This window comes from Emys orbicularis, chromosome 15 (genome assembly GCF_028017835.1).
Source record: "Emys orbicularis isolate rEmyOrb1 chromosome 15, rEmyOrb1.hap1, whole genome shotgun sequence".
NCBI classification, from domain to species: domain Eukaryota; kingdom Metazoa; phylum Chordata; order Testudines; family Emydidae; genus Emys; species Emys orbicularis.
The window spans coordinates 17,251,144-17,265,865 of record NC_088697.1 but is presented as its reverse complement, the minus strand read 5'-3'; the positions used below and the strand labels follow the sequence as shown (position 1 = coordinate 17,265,865).

The following is a 14,722-nucleotide window of genomic DNA, read 5'->3' as shown; positions in this document are numbered from 1 at the left end:
TAGGGTCCAATGTTCAGCACGAAGCCAGATCTCTGATGTGCCTTCCTGGCCTGTCTGGCTGGGTGGGGCACTGCACGCTGGCACGGGGGGAGATTAGGATCTGCTAAAACCTTAACAGGTGCCTACTTTACCCACTGAGTGCCTTTAACTGACTGCCTTCATGGCTCGCCCAGGGCCTGTGAGCAACCAGCCTTCCATTGTTCCACACCCAGCTCGCTTTCCATGAACTCCACGATGGCTGAAGGGCTTTTCCTCAGGCTTCCCACCAAAGCTGGGCTCTGGGTCTGGAGCCAGCAGCAGAAGCTCTAGGGCCAAGGTGCAGAGTGAGCCAGAGCCATGAGCGTGTGGAGACAGGTTCGAATGGGAGGCCCAGCACATTGATGGGAAAAGCCTGGCATGGCCCATCTATCCTGCGGGGCTTACACCATGTTCTGCTGCCTGCCTGGTGCTTTGCTCAAGCCTGCTAAGTGTCCTGGGGCTCCCGTCAGTCCCTTGGGAGGTTACTTCAGAGCCCACTACGCCTTCCTGTGCGGGATCACCCCACAAGGCCCAGCATAAACAGTCCTTTCCCTGGCTACACAACTGGGCACTGCCCACAATATCTCACCCATCTGCAGGGACCTGGAGGGCTATCTCAGCCCTGTCCTGCCCCAGCTAGACACAAATTTAGCTCTTCCTCCTAAACCAGCCCTTCCAGGACCTGCTGCTGCTTTCTGGTGGTTCTCACTCTGCTCTGCACTCCCCCCGGTTGGTCAGTATTCCCCGTGCAGTCATGCCAGGGCCACCTGGACCAGGGGTCCCCTCCCTGCCAGTCATCTGCTACCCAAGAGCACCTTGGTCTTTAATGCACTTGTGCAAACTCCCCAAACCTGCTTTCGCCCTTGGTCTCTCTGTTGGCCATTCCCGTTCCCTCTGCCATAGGATCAGCTCCCCCCACCCCGCAACACCATTCACACCTGGGAGGTGCCTGACTCATAGAACTACATGTAAATGCAAGCCTCTTTCCTGCTGTTTTCCACACTGGGAGCCTTGGTTCCTGGTGATGGAATCCTGCCCGGTCAGGTAGGACAAGGATCTGCTCAAGGGGGGAGGTGGAGCCTGGCAGCTTGGCTGGCCATGAGGGTTTATTCCAGGGTTCTTGGCGGCTGCCTCTTCCGTCCCCACCCCCACTGCAGCAGGGCTCCAGGCTGCACTTGCGTTAAAGGGAATGGCAGATTGGCTTGGAAGTGAGGCTCTAGTCCATGTGGGCTCAGGAAATGCAACCATGCATTGCAGTCACTGTGGACGCCAGGTGGAAAGAAAGCAGGTGCAGTGCAGACTCCTGCCTTTAGGGGGCAGCTCTGTGCCCAGCTGTGTGGGTGTGAGGCTGCAGCTGGCTCTGCCCCTCCCTGCCTAGACCTGATGTCAGGGGCAGGTCTATGTATTTTGCCACCCCAAGCACGGCAGTCAGGCGGCTTTCGGCGGCTTGCCTGCAGGTGGTTCGCTAGTAACGTGGATTTGGCGGCATGCCTGTGGGAGGTCCGCCTGTTCCGCGCCTTTGGCATACCTGCCGCCGAATTGCCGCTGAAGCCGCGGGACCGGCAGACCTCCCACAGGCAAGCCGCTGAAGGCACCCTGACTGCCGCCCTCACGGCAACCGGCAGGCCGCGGCTTGCCGCCCCAGGCACGCACTTGATGCGCTGGTGCCTGGAGCCGCCCCTGCCTGATGCCCATTCATGGCTGGCTTGGAGTGGGCAGGGCAGGGGTGCAGGCAGCCATTCTCCTCCCTTTAGATGAGGGAGAGGTGACAGTGGGGCTCTGGGGATGTGTGGGCAGAGGGATGGGAGGGGGAGAGGGAAATGAGGTCACTGCATGGCTTAGTGGGTGGCTGTTGGAATGAGACTCCTGGATTTCCCCGTCTGGGGCTGGCGAAGGCTGCGGGGGAGTTTCCTTTACTAGTCTCACCTGCTCACCACTCTACATCTCACCTGTCTGGCTGAAGTACTCCAGGTCTGCTCTCTGGCCACACGTAGGGGTTTTATTGGCAAGTTTGGAGAAGCCTCCTGGGCCGTCGCTGAGCTTGGGGAGGGTGGGAAAATGACCCTTCCCCGTGTAAAAATGATTCAAGCTGTTGCATTGTATTGTGCTTGGCATGACTCAACAGTGGCTCAACTGTGAGGCATGAAACTTGGCAGGGGACAAGTTCCCGGGGCCGCTTAGCGCACTGCCGTGTTCTCAGCCGGGGCTGTAAATCAAGTGAGGAGTGTCTGAAAGGAACAGGGTGGCAGGCCCTGCGCCTGAGCTGGGGACTTAACTCCGTGCACCCAGCCCAGCAGCTACTCAAGTGCCTCTTCCCCGAGCCCCTCTTGATCTGCCAGGACTCCTGGTTAAAGAATCTGGCCTCTGCCTGATTGAAACCTTCCTCCCCCAGCAATCGCTGCTGCTCTAACTAAGGAGAGATGCCGCCTCTCCTACTGCTCTGAAACAGTGGCCCCCGTCCTGCCCCATCTGCCCCACTGCGTGCAGTGTGACGCAGTTATTGACATGTTCCAGACCGAGGGCCAACAGCTCTCCAGTTCCTTCTTACTGCCCTGTGGCCTGGGTTGGACTCCCTGTGTCCAAAGATTTCTCCAGCTTTCATCTTTGGCCTCTAAATACACTTGTAAATAGTCACATTACCGTAGTGAGTTTTGAGTGTAGTTAGTATAAGTCATTTTTCTCCCCATACCGGGGACTCCATCCCTGCAGTCTGGGACTATCCCCAGAGTCCTGGGTTTCAGGAGCTGTCCCCTGCTCTCACTCCTTCTCCACGAGGGCCGAGCACCAACGCTGTCACTACTGTTTGGGTAAGACGCATGTTGCTGCAAAGTGCAGTGTCTGTCGCTCTTTTCTGCTGCAAACTTGCAGTGCTTGTGAGCTTAGATTAAGGGTACGTCTTCACTACCCGCTGTATCGGCGGGTAGTAATCGATTTATCCGGGATCGATATATTGCGTCTCGTTAAGACGCGATATATCGATCCCCGAACGCGCTCACCGTCAACTCCGGAACTCCACCAGAGCGAGCGGCGGTAGCGCAGTCGACGGGGGAGCCGCGGCCGTCGATCCCGTGCCGTCTGGACCCCAGGTAATTCGATCCAAGATACTTCAACTTCAGCTACGCTATTCGCGTAGCTGAAGTTGCGTATCTTGGATCGATTTCCCCCCCCTCCCCCAGTGTAGACCAGCCCTAAGAAAAGACCTTATGGAGAATGCTCTACGGTCTCACTCTGATCCGGGCCAAGGAGACCCCCCGGCACGTCAGCCCCATCAGACGAGCAGCTCTCCACCAAGCACAAGCCCCTCACTCTGATCTGCCAGGAGAGGGTTAAAGACAGGACAGAGCTCCCAGCTGGCCCAGACGGTTTTGGTTCATGGAGCTCCTGAGGATGTCAATCCGTTCTATCAGGATCCGCCCCATCCCACATCTCCTTACTGTGGAAGGCGGCAGAGTCAGATGCCCCAGTCCAGACCCACTCCAGCTCATGGCCTGGTGTTTGGATGAGCATCAGAACTAGAACGCTCATGCTCAGCACCCATCTGAGCTATTCTTACTCGGAGTAGGAAAGACTCAGTTAGAACCTGCTACCCAGCTACGTGGAGATGCTTCTCAGCCGGGGCTCAGGATAAGCTGCTGTCTGCACGTTCTGCAGATATCCCAGGCATTTTAGATCCCCTCCTGTTTATACAGAACTCGGGTGTTTCCATTAGCTCACTGCAGGTCCATCGTGCAGCGATCGGTGCCTGCCTTCCTTCCTCCAGTAGATGGACGTTCCATCTTTCCTCACCTTACAACAGTGAGGTTTAGGAGAGGCCTGGTTAGGGCCTTTCCACCAGTCATCAAACCTACAGCTCAATGGGACCTCAGTCTCATCCTATCAGCACTCGCTGGGCCACCATTTGAACCCTTGGCAACAGGCTCCAGGTCCCACCTGTCTAGGGAGGTCACGTTCTTAGTGGCTATTACCTCAGCCAGAAGGGTGGGCGAGATGGGAGCCCTCATGACACTCACCATGTACTTCACAAGGGAAAGCTCTTTTCATTTGCCTCCTGAATTCCTCCCCTATGCCAGCCAAGGTATCCACTTTCCTGTTCTCCTCCCCAAGCCCCTGCCTCTGGTGAGGAGAGGAAGCGTCCTTACCTGGATGTCAGGCGTTCTACCTGCAGAGAACCAAATCTCTCCAAGTCTCCAAGACTATTTCTTGCCAGAGCTGAGAGGGCGTGGGACGAGCTATCCGCTCAGGGGATCTCTGAATGGATTGCTGGGCATATCATCCATGCCACCAGTTAGTGCGTATCTCTCCCCCTAATGGGGTAAGGGCACCCTCCACTAGGGCACAAGCTACCTCTGCAACATTGCTGCATGAGGGACCATCACCGGACATGTGCAGGGCGGTGGCCTGGCGTTCCAGTCACACACTCCCTAAACACTCCCTGCTAGTCAAGCCTCTGGGAACTGCCATATTTCTAGCATCATTCTTGCCAGCATCTTCACCGCCCTCCAGTCTGAACACGGCGTGTCCGTCACCCGTCACGGGTGGACTACACACCCAGAGAGGAAACGGAGTAACTGGAGGTTCTTTGTGGTGCACGGTTCCTATCTGTGTTCCTCTACCTACCTTCTATTCCTCTGTTTCGCGTCCGGCTGGATTGCGGTGAGGAGGAACTGGAGAGGCGTTGGCCCGCATGGCCTCTCACGCCCGTGATCTGGAGTGCGAGGTGAAGTACTGTGCGTGTGCGGGCCAGCGGACACCACTCGAGCCTCCGCACTCGGGCGCGTGGAGCACAGATAGGGCCCACACCCCTCGAAGCACTTCCAGGTACACAGCCCCACAGGAGTTTGCTGGCCTGCTAACAAAGGGGCTGAGCAGCTGCGCCTCTTACTGGCTTCCCTGGAGTTTACAGGGGCTCGGCTGAAATGGTGTGCCAGGCTGGAATTGTGTTTGCCCTTTTTTAAACTTGGGGGTTGCACACTTTCTCACTCCAGTTCATTGAACAGCCCAGGGGCTTCTTGCCCCCTCCATGGCTCCCTGCGTGCAACCCTCCCATCTCCTCACCTCAAAAAAGATATTCTAGCACTAGAAAAGTTTCAGAAAAGAGCAACTAAAATGATTAAGGGTTTAGAGAGGGTCCCATATGAGGAAAGATTAAAGAGGCTAGGACTCTTCAGTTTGGAAAAGAGAAGACTAAGGGGGGACATGATAGAGGTATATAAAATCATGAGTGATGTTGAGAAAGTGGATAAGGAAAAGTTATTTACTTATTCCCATAATACAAGAACTAGGGGTCACCAAATGAAATTAATGGGCAGCAGGTTTAAAACAAATAAAAGGAAGTTCTTCACGCAGCGCACAGTCAACTTGTGGAACTCCTTACCTGAGGAGGTTGTGAAGGCTAGGACTATAACAATGTTTAAAAGGGGACTGGATAAATTCATGGTGGCTAAGTCCATAAATGGCTATTAGCCAGGATGGGTAAGAATGGTGTCCCTAGCCTCTGTTCGTCAGAGGATGGAGATGGATGGCAGGAGAGAGATCACTTGATCATTGCCTGTTAGGTTCACTCCCTCTGGGGCACCTGGCATTGGCCACTGTCGGTAGACAGATACTGGGCTAGATGGACCTTTGGTCTGACCCAGTACGGCCTTTCTTATGTTCTTATGTTCTTATGTTCTCCCCCCACCCTGCCATAGCAGCTGTGACAGACTGGTAATGTCCTGACTGAATGTACAGGCTGGAGTTAGGGTTAACACCTTTGGGGTGCGTTGTATTGGAAATGCAAATGTTTATGTGCTAGTGTGAGCTTGTGTGGAACTTCTTTAGCAATTTGACAAGATCACTGGAATCTCTGGAAGTTAGGCGGAAGTTCACAGGTCTTTTTGGAGCAGTGTGTGGGAGGTGGATTTCCTTGGAAATACCTTGAGGTGAGAGGAATGCAAAAGCATCCCCTCCAAAGCAACCTTTTGAAGACACGCCCTGGGGAGAGAGACCCTTTGTGTATGAACTCCGGGCAACTCCAGGTCAAAGACCCCTGATCTAAGTAAAAGGGTGGACTGCCTTTGTCATGGGTGTGCTTGTTCTGAGCTGAAGCTGTGGTGAACTGGTCACCCTAGGGTGCGGGTCTGTGTGTTTGAGAAGGGTTTATCCTGCAAGAATCCACGTTGGGGTTGGGGTGAGCCCTGGTAAGCTGATCAGCATGCGTGCAGGTTCCTTTAGTGCTGTTAATATGTTTTCTCTGTAATGCTTTTATCCTAAGAATAAGCAGGCCTGCCGAGAAAGAGCTGTGCAGTGACTTATATCCGTAGCCTCTGTTATCAGTCTCTGCAGGGAAGTCAAGCGGGTCTGTGCTGGGAAGTAGGCAGGGAACTGTACAGCCTGGGGATTTCCCAGTCGGAAGGGAGAGACGTGCGTCTGCCCCCAGAAAGGCGCTGGCTGGGGAGCTGAGAGTGGGTGCCCTTGCTGTACATGGAGAGGCAATATAGGTGCAGTTGCCCTGACTTGTGCCAGCAGGGGCTCTGTGGGCCCCCCCATTACACACATCCTCCCCCGCCCCCTCACCCCCCCACATGCCAGGGGCTCTGTGTGCCGGAGAAATGCCATAAGGCGGGTGGGTAGGGCCTTGCTTTGCTCCAACCAAAAATGATATGGGCCATAAGTCGCCATCAGTGTGACTGTTAGGTTGCTGGAAGGGAAGGGTGGCCTTGTGGTTAAGACAGGGGCTGGGAGTCAGGAGATTGGGGTTCTCCATCTAGTTCTGCCCGACTCCCCGTGTGTAACCTCGGGCACGCTTCCTCTGTGAAACGCCGGTTCCCTCCCGGCGGGGTGCGATGGAAATCAGCTCCACAGCCTGGAAACGCCCCCTTGAGCACCTGCGTTTCCCTTTAGACGGTCACATGGCATTCCTCAAATGATGCAGGGAGCAGTTTGCTTCGGCCGCAAGTGCAGCGTCGTGTAGCGCATTTGTCATACGCTGCAGGGCAAGCGTGCAGGAATCTTCTGTACGCTGCAAGAACCTGACTTTTAAATGAGTGTGTCGCCTCTGCTATTGTGTGACCAGGGTGACTTTCCATGCTGTGCACAGAGAGAGCCCTCATTAATTAGATTGCTCGCCACACGTTCGTTAGCGAAATACCCCTGGAGCTTGGCAGCTTGTGTGGTTTCCCTATGAATACTCTGCCACTGGTTATCCTTGTGACGGGCTGGATCACAGAAACCCCCTTGGGAGCTGCCACCCAATGTACCAAGACTACTTCTGCTCCTGTTTTCCCTGCCAGCTCAGGACTCCAGCACCCTGTCTTGCTGAGCCAGACACTCCAGTCTGCTCTAACAGAGACCCAAGGTCTGAATCACTTGTCCCAAAGCTGCAGGTTTACCTGAAAACAGCTCACAGTAGTGTGCTTGTCTTTAGCACTCAGATGCCCAACTCCCAATGGGGTCTAAACCCAAATAAATCCGTTTTACCCTGCGTAAAGCTTATGCTGGGCAAACTCATAAATTGTTCGCCCTCTATAACACTGATAGAGAGATATGCACAGTTGTTTGCTCCCCCAGGTGTTAATACATACTCTGAGTAAATTACTAAATAAAAAGTGATTTTATTAAATACAGACAGTAGGATTTAAATGGTTCCAAGTAGTAACAGACAGAACAAAGTAAGTCACAAGCAAAATAAAATAAAATGCGCAAATCTATGCCTAATCAAACTGAATACAGATAATCTCACCCTCAGAGATGCTTCAGTAAGCTTTTTCTCAGACTGGACACCTTCCAGGCCTGGGCACAATTCTTTCCCCTGGTACAGCTCTTGTTCCAGCTCAGGTGATAGCTAGGGGATTCTTCATGATGGCTCCTCTCCCTCCTTTGTTCTCTTCCACCCCTTTATATATCTTTTGCATAATGGCCCACACTTTACATAATTACAATAGGCCCTCAGAGTTACATTTTATATTTCTAGTTTTAGATAGAAGAGTGGTACATTTATACAAATCAGATGATCATACTCAGTAGATTATAAGCTTTGTAATGATACCTTACAAGAGACCTTTTGCATGAAGCATATCCCAGTTACGTTACATTCACTTATTACCGTATTTTCTCTAAAACTATCCCAGTTACATTATATTGACTTATTATCAAGTTTTTATAAAACCATATAGACTGCACAACGTCACAATCCTTTAGTTACCTCCGGGGCCTAACCCCAGAATCTCTCCCAAAGGCTGAGCTTTAGCATCCCCCAGTACTGGATGTTCTTTCTTTAGAGCCTGGAAAATCATTTCTTTTACTTTCCATTTCAAACCCTGTCTCACATTGACCCTGGGACGCGACGCTGGACCTCTGCTCTGTGCATGCCTCGAAAAAGGAACCAGAATCCTGGGTGTAGGTCCCTAAATAAAAGTGGCCTGCATTTCTGAGATACTGAGCAGCCCCAGCCGCACTCTAGCTAAGGGAGTCGGGCTTGGGGAAGGAGTTTCGGAGCTAGGTCAATCGCCCCAGTGATAGTGACACTTGACTAGCTGAACAGTAGTTAGTTGAAATTGACGAGCATGCCGTGCATAGGCGCTGACTCCGTGGGTGCTCTGGGGCTGGAGCACCCACGGGGAAAAATTGGTGGGTGCTCTGCACCCACCGGCAGCTTCCCGCCCTGCTCCCCCTTCCCCATCTCTCCTCCACCTCCGCCTCCTCCCCTGAGCGAGCCGCTGCGTCCTGCTTCTCCCCCCTCCCTCCCAGCGCTTGCGCCGCGAAACAGCTGTTTCGCGCGGCAAGCCTGGGAGGGAGAGGGAAGGAGGGGGAACGCGGCGCGCTTGGAGGAGGAGGCGGGGCTGGGGTGGGGATTTGGGGAAGGGTCCAATAGGAGCAGGGAGGGGCGGAGTTAGGGCGGGGATTTTAGGGCAGGGGCGGAGGCGCGAGCACCCACCGGCGCAGAAAAAGGTTGGCGCCTGTCATGCTGTGAGCCCTGACGCTGCCAGGCCTGAGGGCTGGGTGTTTGCTATTTCAGCCCAACCTGGCGACTCAGGTTGCTGTTTGCACGGCTGGAAATCACTCAGGGATGGAAAAGACTCACCACTACCATGAGGCAGGCCCTTTGCTGGAGCAGGTTTGTTCCATACTCTCTGTGTTACAGGATTTAATTCCAAGGCCCAGGGGTTCCACCTTTCCCTCCGAGATGCTGCTGCGCACCTAAGAACTCCCGCCCTCTGCAACTCAATTCCTGACATTCGCCCAAATGCAGGGTCCCTTGATTTAATCTCGTTTTCCGTCATGTGGAGCCCCCTTTTCCAATCTAACTGCTCGCCGTAGGTAAGGGTCACGCCCCCCCGTCTTCTGAGTGGCTAGGCAGCAGTTCTGCAGAAAAGGACCTAGGGGCTACAGTGGACGAGAAGCTGGATATGAGTTGACAGTGTCCCCTTGTTGCCAAGAAGGCTAACGGCATATTGGGCTGTATAAGTAGGAGCATTGCCAGCAGATCGAGGGACGTGATCATTCCCCTCTATTCGACATTGGTGAGGCCTCATCTGGAGTACTGTGTCCAGTTTTGGGCCCCAGACTACAAGAAGAATGTGGAAAAATTGGAAAGAGTCCAGCGGAGGGCAACAAAAATGATTAGGGGGCTGGAGCACAGGCAGGGCCGGCTCCAGGCACCAGCCTAGCAAGCAGGTGCTTGGGGCGGCCACGGGGAAGGGGCGGCACGTCCGGCTCTTCGGCGGCAGGTCCCTCACTCCCTTTCGGAGCGAAGGACCAGTCGCCGAATTGCTGCCGAAGACTGAAGCGGTGGCGGTAGAGCTCCCGCAGATCGCAATCGTGACTTTTTTTTGTTTGTTTGCTGCTTGGGGCAGCAAAAACCCTGGAGCCGGCCCTGAGCACAGGACTTATGAGGAGAGGCTGAGGGAACTGGGACTGTTTAGTCTGCAGAAGAGAAGAATGAGGGGGGATTTGATAGCTGCTTTCAACAACCTGAAAAGGGGTTCTAAAGAGGATGGATCTAGACTGTTCTCAGTGGTAGCAGATGACAGAACAAGGAGCAATGGTCTCAAGTTGCAGTGGGGGAGGTTTAGGTTGGATATTGGGGGGGAAAAAATTCACTAGGAGGGTGGTGAAGCACTGGAATGGGTTCCCTAGGGAGGTGGTGGAATCTCCTTCCTTAGAGGTTTTTAAGGTCAGGCTTGACAAAGCCCTGACTGGGATGATTTAGTTGAGGATTGGTCCTGCTTTGAGCGGGGGGTTGGACTAGATGACCTCCTGAGGTCCCTTCCAACCCTGATATTCTATGATTCCTGGGTGTTTCCCCCAATACACGCGGCCTGGGGCCCTTGTTTAGCCAAGCGGCACATACTTAGCTCTGCTAATTTCTCCTCCTGGACCAATCCCTCCAGCCCTTTGATGAGTTGTATGAAACCTACCCGGGAACATCTCCATCTCCTTCCCTGCTCAGGAGGAGCCGAGAGTGGACACCGCTGTGCTGTGCGGGTTGGCGCTCTGGTTCAGTACAGGTCTGCCCTGGGCACGCTGGAAAGGCAGCACCGCTGGGTGTGGGGGGGAAGGGAACATGCTTTGTTAGCAGGTGCTGCTGGGGGCAGGGAGGGGGTTAATGAATAGCTTCCAGCTGGGCTTTTGCTCATCCCGGATTAGCGCCATGCAGAGGGCAGGGCTCCCTGGCTGCCATGGTACAGCTGCTGCTGGAGCTGAGCTGCCAGCCCCAGGGAGCTAAGGAATGTGCCCCGCCTCTTTCGCTAGGCACCCCTGGCTGCAGCGTCTGCCTTGGGATGCTTCTGGTGCCGCCATGTGCAGCGCTGCATGGGGCAGCCTGGCAGGGGGACACACCATGCAGCTGCTTCCCCAGGGGCCTTGCCCATGCGCCTGGGCAGCGAGGGGCCTGACTCTGCTCTCCCCGCTTCTCACCCGCACATCGAGGCTTTTGCCCTTGGCTCCCCGTCGGCCTGCCCAGGTGGTGTGCGCTAGGAGTGGCTGTTCCGCGGAGCCGCGTCCTCCTGCACTACCACCCGCTGGGGAGCCGCTAGGGATCCAGCCCTCACTGCCAGGCAGTGCTGCCTCGGGAACAGCCCCCGGGTCGGGCTGCCCTGCAGCTCTGGTCTAGTGGGGCTGGGGGGAAGCAGGCCCTGCTAATGCCACAAGAGCTGCAGGTTTTAAGCCTCTCTCTTTTCTTTGCAGTGTCTATAAATGAAGTGGCGAAGCCAATGGGCTTACCATGCCCGTCTGCTTTGCTGCTGGGAGCTTCCTGGAGGAGATTAGCTGCAGAGCTCTGCACTGTTAACTAACTCCCTGAGAAGTAATTAGAAGTGTCTCCCCCTCCCCCCAGCTGGGATCCCACAAAGCTCTCCTGCTGGAGGGCTCCTCTCTCCAGGAGGGGCGCGGGGAGCTGGGGAGGGTGGGGACGTGCTGCCAACACAGGGCAGTAAAGTGACTGGCCCGTGCTTCGAAGCATGGCTTAAGTCCAGTGTTGGAGTGATTAACTATAAGCCAGCGCTGGCAGCAGCCACAATCCCTACAGCTAAGAGGAGACTGGTGGGTAAAAGCCTCTGAACCGTGGAGCAATCCGGAGCCAGAAGGGCAGTGCCGCCAAAGCCCAGCCACGCTGAGCTTGGATCCGGCCCCCACACGCTGGCCAGCCACGGGTGCCTCTGTGGGCAGCTGGGTTCTGAGCCTGCCATGGCTTTGCTGGGCCAGCCCTCTGCCTCTTGCCTGGGATTCGGGATGCTGGCTGCCATGGTAACTGATCAGTCCCTGGAGCCAGTGTGATGTCAGGAGGCTATGAAACGCATCCTGCACCAGGGGATAAGCTGAGCTGTAAGTGAAGGGGCTAAGGAGACCTTCCTCTGAAGCGTCGGTGCAACCACTGTCCGCAGGAGCGTGGGCTAGACAGACGTGGGGTCTGGTCTGTCTGGCAGGCCGAGGGAGGCTGAGCACACGTGGGCTCTGGTCTGGCACTTCCTAGGTTCTGTCCCGAAGGATCCAAAGCTGAAATCGATACCGAATGCAGCCGCTGTCTGAGCGCAAATTTCCTTAGTTCTCCTTCTAAACATCTCTTTGCTGAGACAGATCCCTGCTCCACCCACCAGGGCTTTGATCTTGACACCGGGAATCTCTAGTGAAAGGGAAGATCTACCCAACCCAGCCAAGGAATCCACATTATTCCTTTGCAGGCTCTAAGCCAGTTCTTTCCTTGGATTTCACTGCCTGCCGGGTGACTGAGCTAAGCACTGCCTGCCCGACTCCTTGCTGGGCTGGAGCATTTAAGTGTTTACAGTCCAGCCAGCCAGGGAATCGCAGTATCCTCTGTCTCCTTCCTTCTCAAGAGTCCTGGCCTGGGCCCCTTTCTCCTGCTCTCCCAATCTCCTTGTGCCAGGGCTGCAGCTGGCAGTGAAATGGCAGTGTCTGTGCAGTGCTGACGCTGGAAGGCCGGCCCCGGCCCTGCGCGGCTGGAGCCTGGGGCGTTCAGGGGTTGCATGGAACTTTCTGAGGCGCCAAAAAGCACAATTGAAAGATTAGCCCTTGTCCTCTCCCACCGGCCCTGCAGTGACTAGTCCTCACTGAGACCAGCGCAATAAACCAGGCTGGGGACCCAAGCGCTTTGGGAGACAGGAATTCCTGTGAAGTATAGATTGGAGAAGAAAGAGGGAAGAGTCAGAGTTAGAGCATTGCAGTTAGAAGAGGGAAAATTCTCACCTGGCCCAGCAACCTAGGGGTTACCTAGGGAGGTGGTGGAATCTCCTTCCTTCGAGGTTTTTAAGGTCAGGCCTGACAAAGCCCTGGCTGGGATGATTTAGTTGGGGATTGGTCCTGCTTTGAGCAGGGGGTTGGACTAGATGACCTCCTGAGGTCCCTTCCAACCCTGATCTTCTATGGTTCTAACCCTCAAATGTCCCTTAAATCTCTGCTCTAGCAGGGGAGCCCCTGGGATTTCTCTCTAGTGAAGGGACACGGAGGGGGTCAGAAAGCGAGAGCTGGCTGGTTCCCTCACTTCTCTGGTTCTGTGCTGCTGTAACTCTTTGCCTCCATGGAGCTGCGTGGCACAGCAGTGGAGTAACGGGGCCTCAAGGCCTCGTCTCCACTTAGCGATTGTGTCCCCGTGCCATGGTGTGAGGAACGTTTGCTGCATGAGCGCTAGGGGTTGAGTGGGATGTAGGGGCTCATGAGCCTGTCTCCCTGCGCCTGTCTTTATTGCTCTCTATGGGAGGGGCAGGGTTGCAGCGGTCACGCCAGCCCCTCAGGCTGTCCGGCCATGAGCCTCTCCCACTGCCAGCGAGCTGGAACAAACAGGAGAAGGACCTTTTGCTTGGCTTGGAAAGTGAGCTCTGGGGGTCGTTTCTGTTGGGGGTGAGGGGCAGTTCCCACTGCAGGGCTTTGCCCAGCATGCCCCAAGGGGGGAGTTGTGAGAGGAGAGACGCAGGGGCAGTGATTGAGCCCAGGGATGTCTGAAGGGTTGGGACAGGAGCCAGGGAGGTGGGGCAGCTGGAGGGTGTGCCTGGCTCTCAGGAGGGAGGGCTGGCCTGCAGGTCTCACACTGAGCGTGCGCCTAGGGCCCCCAGCACTGGGGCAGTGGCTGGATTTCTCCCAGGATCCCGGCTGGGCACTCCCCAGCTCACAGCAGGAAGGCTGAGGTGTGTGGAAAGGCGTCCCGTGGCATCTGGCAGCCCGGGAACACACAGCATGCAGTGCTGCTCTCCTCGGCTCCTGCTGCCTCGAGGCAGGAACCTACTGGCCAGTGGAGTACTTCCAGGCTGGTTTCTTCCTGGGTTGGGTTTCTCCCCCCTGTGGTGCCAGGAAGCGACACGTGTCAGACAGCCGGCATGCTGCTGCCAACCTGGGCAGGGCATGGTGCCAGATGGCAGCGCCGGCTGCATTCCTAGCCAGGCCCGAGAACATCCATCACTGCAAATGGCATCTGTCCTGCGGGTAGTGCGCTCTCTCCCCAAATCAAACCTCGCCACCTCTCCTCCCCCACCGCCCTTCCTTTGCGCTCCTCCCTCGGGGCGCAGCGGGCGCTGCTGTGCTGAAGGGGAGCAGCTGGCCTGGGTGGCACGCTGCAGAGCAGATCATGTGATCCCCTGCAGTCCTGCTTGCCAGCTCTCATGCACCAAATCGCAGTGCACAGGAAGGTACAAACCCCTGCTTCGAGGGGCTCTCAGCCCCTGCCAGGCTGTTGGGATGCGGCAAAGGAGGCCTGCTGCAGTTGCCTGGCCAGAGCCCCTCTCCCTCTGCTCCCCCCGTGTAAGGAGCTCTTAGCAGATCAGAGCGGGACCCGCCCTTTCCTCTCCACCGCTGACGTTGTTAGTACCCAGACCACAGGGCCAACCCCAGGAGATTGCTGGGCAGCCGGCAGGATGGTCCCGGCTTCCCAGGCGAGCGCACAACGCAGGGGCTGCTGCAGAGGGAGGTTCCCATTCAGAGGTCAGGCCAGTCACATAACTGTCCCCACTCAATCAGAGGGGAGGCTTGGAGCCAAAGGCACAATGTGGAGTTTGTCAATGGCTAGCGGAGAAGAAAGCACATTCCACAGCCCGGCTCCTGCTGGGAGCGGCCCCACCACAAGGAGCTGGCTCCTCTTCACAGCCGCCTGCCCGGGCCCTTGTCCCTTTGAACGAACGAAGGGCGGCCAAGGGCTGGAATGTCTTTGCAGCACCCCTGCCACTGGCAGGGGGATGTTTTCATCGGGGGTGGCGCAGAAAGGGCTCTGAAATGTTTAAAA

At 55.8% G+C, this 14,722-nt stretch overlaps 1 protein-coding gene across 1 annotated transcript in view; it reads left to right on the top strand.

Moving 5' to 3' along the window:
- ROBO3 (roundabout guidance receptor 3) overlaps positions 1-14,722 on the top strand; it is a 113,826-nt gene that overhangs the window by 14,997 nt on the left and 84,107 nt on the right. The gene's annotated exons all lie outside the window — the stretch shown is intronic.